Here is a 4,834-nt window from a genome sequence, read left to right as displayed (position 1 = left end):
GGGACATTTTCTTACAAAGTGTCACCATTTGGCTTATGAAATGCTCCATACACGTTTCAAAGAGCTATACTCATCATTTTTTTCCGACCTGATAAATGAAGGACTTGAGGTATATATGGATGACTTTACTCCATATGGGGATGACTTTGATCATGAACTGCGAACATTAGAAAAAAATTTAGAACGATGCCTTGCTACCAGGTTATGTTTAAGCAATGTCAAGTGTCACATGATGATGACTAAAGGCGTAATATTGGGACATTATATTTTTGCAACAGGGATACAGGTAGATCTAGCAAAAATACAGGTAATTATTTTACTACCTCCACCCTGTACTCAGACGGAGGTATGTAGCTTCCTGGGATATGCAGGTTATTATCGTAGGTTTATTAAAAACTTTTCACAAATTGCAGCGCCTTTGTATGCTTTAACTGGAAATGTTGGTTTCAAGTGGTCTGACAAATGTGACACAACTTTTACAGGTTTAAAGAAACTAGTCTCAACGACACCAGTATTACAAGGACCAAACTGGGAGCTACCTTTTCACATATCCACGGACGCATCAGATGTAGTCATTCGATATTTATCTAACAAACCTATCACAAATGGTTGAGTGACTCGTTAGCTATTTCTCTTGCAGGAGTTTGAGGGAAGGAAAACCCAGTTGCTGATTTTCTGTCCCGAGTTTCGAAGATAAATGATCCACTGGCAGTGGACAACCAATATCTAGATGAGCATTTGTTTGTTGTAGCAGTCAAGACGCCATGGTACACAGATGTGGCAAACTGTCTGGCAGTGGAGAAGTTTCCCAGGAATTTGACAACAAGGGAAAGGAAACAAATCGTTTGATGTAGTGCCCGATTCTCTTGGATTGGTGGATATCTTTTTCACACAATGTCCGATATGTGTATATGCAGATGAATTTGCGAGGACGAGATTTATGACATCCTGAAGGCTTGCCATGATGAGCCCTTGAGGGGACACTTCTCAGATCGAAGGATAGGGAATAAGGTACTGCATATGGGCTATTATTGGCTCACTATTTCTAAAGATGATAGGAAATGTGTCTAGGCTTGTGATAGGGTGCAAAGGATGGGTCGGCTTGGCCAATCTAATGAAATTTCGCTACAACCCCAACTAGTCATAGAACCTTTCGAACAATGGGCATTGGATTTTGTTGGCCCATTTCATCCGCCATCGAGTCAGAAAGCCTACATACTTGTTGCCACATATTATGTGACAAAATGGGTGGAAATAGTAGATTTACCAAGAGCTACAGAGGAATCTGTGATAACTTCCTCTTTGGGATATTCGTGTGGTTTGTTTTACCATGGGAACTGAAACCAGATGGGGGAGGGCAATTTGTAGGACACAATATTACAACCATTCTCAGAAATGATCACATTACCCATAGGATCACTTCCCTATATGACCCGCAGGTGAACGGGTAGGTCAAAAGCACCAATAAGGTCATTGAAGCAATTATGACCAAGAAAGTTGGTGAGCTCCAGTATTGCAGCACTAATGCTGCAACTTCTAGAACTCCCTTCTTTAATTTTATCAACCCAGTAGTTCGTAACAAACTTGGAAGCGACAGTGCTGTATGCACAAGTACGAGCTCTTGCCGCAGTTGTCACTTGGTCAGCTGGCACAAGTCCACTAGGAGCTTAAGCCAACTTCTATGAGCTTTTAGAAGAAGCTTTTTAATTGATGGATGAAAGCTAACTCGAAGGAAGCTAATCTATTTGTGAAAAGAGATTTAAAAACTGAAGGAAAAAGCAAACCTTAGCAAACCCTATTTCTACCAGCTACTCCTACTGATGCAAAGGAGAGAATGCAAACTACTGGAAGAGATGCCATTACTTCTATGAAGGTAAAATACATGTGTCTAGACTACCTATATCTGAAGGAAACATCATTTTGTATTTTTGATTAAGTCGTCAGTTTCATCATGCATATGCTTTCACTGTTCTTTGACTGTGCAGGGGTGGATCAAGGAGGAGAAATGCTTGGAAGAGGATAGGAAGGTTTAGAGAGGGTCTAAGGAGTCCCTAACACCCTTCCAGAGAGTTTCACAAAGTTTGGCTATCAAGAAACCTCATTTGTGAGCTTTTACAGGAAATCTGCAGGGGTTCTACAGGATGTTCAAGAATTTCTACAAGATGTTCAAAAATTTCTACAGGATGTTTAAAAATTGGATTTTGGAGGATGGGTGAGTGAGGGAAGATGCATGAATGGATATGGAGGTAGGATAGGGGTCTGAAGTGGCCCAGGGACTAGTGGATGGAGTGGTGAGAAGGTGTAGATGGCTAAATTGGCTCAAAGAAGGTTGAAACAATGATTGCACAAAAAGGTAGGGTTATGTGGGAAAGAGGATAGATGTGAGACAAGGAACCTATCTAGGAGATGGAGCAGGTGGCTCTGATGAATCTTAGGTGGATGAAAGAGTTGTAGAGATGCTCTGCACCATATACATTCAACTGAATCAACAAAGTCTTGCAAGTAATCAAAGTCCTAGCTAATCTAATCTAACTAACAATAAAGTGAATGAACAACAACGTTATTCGAAAGAGAACCATGTATATCAACTATGCAATGAAACGTTTCATAGATCTGAACACATAACCAACTTTTGCAAATGAAAACAATACACTAAGGATTGAATGGTAAAGCAAACTAGTGTTTTTGTTTGGGACAACACGGTTACTTCAATTCCAGCCCCTGATCCAATAAGGAAGAGGTGAAACCAAAAGTGTTTGTTGACCCTTTTTTGAAGATCTTCCCTGTTATTAACCTATCAACTAATCTGAACATGAAAAGCCTTTTTAACTATCAAAAGCAATCTAAATACAAAGCAAGATTTACATCTAAATAGCATATTTTATTTTAAGAATGCAGCAAAAACACATAAAGATAAACAAAGGAGGTACTGGGCACTTGAGATGGGCCCAACCCCAAGAGCTATAGCTTCCTAAGAGAGATTTAGAGCTGGTGAAAAGCTGTATTCATCTTTATTGAGAAAGAAAAGAAGAGTTACATCAAAACTGTCCACAAGGGAAAGCTTGAAAATGTGTTGAAATGCAAAGCTAATCTACTGACTAAAATCGATCTGCAAAATAGCTAACTTCTGCCTACAAAGTGACTAACTACTGGCTAACCAAAATGAGGCCCTAAGCCTTCTTATTTATACAAATTGAGGACCCCAACATTCCTCCTAAACTTTAGGAACTCGGCTGCCAAAACTTGTAGTTAACAACATTTTTACTAGCACTTGCTCGGCTGCCCTTGTGATAATTGCTTTGGTGGCCCTTGAACTCCCAGATGATGGTGGAGAATTTGAGGTAAGGGCCCATAAATGAAGGGGACACCTTCCTACAAATCCTCTCCCTTGTTCTCCCACGAATTTGGCTGCCAAATTCTCATTAAAACCTTTGATTTTGTCTCTAAATTGACCAAAAAGACTACACAAAGCACACATTAGACTTGTTGGCATAATGACTCACCCAATTCACTCTATTAGCATAAATATAATCAAAAGCATGAAATAAACTAATGAGAATGGTGGATTAAGTCAATTTAGGAGGTTGAATGAGCCCATATAATTATCCATTTTTGGGGCTCGTCAACAGTCTCAACAGATCGGCGAGGCTAGGCTACTACACTACCAGAGGCCTTGTGGGCCTATCGCACAACTTGTATGAATACTATTGGATACTCTCCGTACCAACTCATGTTCGGAAAGGAACCTATTTTTCTGATTGAATTCAAAATAAAGACTCTAAGAATGGCTTAGGAAGTGGGACTGGATTTAATAGAATCCCAAGCTAAGCGCCTTCAACAAATCAATTAACTAGACGAGGCTCCACTGCTTTCTTTGCAACGGACTGCATATATTCAGTAGCAAAGGGAAAAGTGGCATGACAGCCTTATAAAAAAGAAGACATTTCAAAAATGGGATTGGGCACTCCTCTATGACTCTAGATTCCAGGATTTTCCGGGAAAGTTGCAAACAAGATGGCTTGGCCCTTATGAAATTCAAGAAGTACATAACAATGGTACTCTCACTTTGACTACCATTGATGGGTCTGGCCATTATTTCAAGGCGAATGGGCATCGGATGCATCTCTACCACAAACCACTCACCAAGGAGATTTTCTACGAGCAGGTACATGAGGACCCCTCCTTGAAAATTTTAGTTGCAAGGAGTGATGACCTGACAGCTTTTCTTTCGTAAAATTGTGATTTTATTTAAATTGTAAATAAAGTACATGTTCCTTTGATTGATTGCAATTCAGTAGGCATCGCCATGTAAATATGAGATTTTTTTTGTTTTTGGTAAGTGTTATTCAATCGATTGAATGATTTCTGTTCAATCAATTGAATAGCAACTTTTTGTATTCTTGTTGTTCAAACGATTGAACGATTGTTGTTCAATCCATTGAACAACACTTTTGTGTTTTTATTTGTTGTTCAAACGATTGAATGATTGATTGAACAACACTTTCACGTTTTTTTCTTTTTTCATTTTTGTTATTCAAACGATTGAACAATTGTTGTTCAATCGATTGAACAACACTTGTGCATTTTGATTTTGTTTTACAAACGATTGAACGATTGTTGTTCAATTGATTGAACAACACTTTTGTGTTTTGATTTGTTGTTCAAATGATTGAACGATTAATGTTCATTTGATTGAACATCACTTTCGCATTTTTTATTTTCATTTTTGTTGTTCAAATGATTGAACGATTGTTGTTCAAACGATTGAACATCACTTCTGCTTTTTTGATTTTGTTGTTCAAACGATTGAACGATTGTTGTAGCATACATAAAA

Source organism: Pinus tabuliformis, chromosome 5_2 (assembly GCF_031772625.1).
Source record: "Pinus tabuliformis cultivar Carrire ecotype Pingquan chromosome 5_2, CPIR1, whole genome shotgun sequence".
Taxonomy (NCBI): Eukaryota; Viridiplantae; Streptophyta; class Pinopsida; order Pinales; family Pinaceae; genus Pinus; species Pinus tabuliformis.
The sequence above is the reverse complement of the archived record's forward strand: the minus strand, read 5'-3'. Positions refer to the sequence as shown.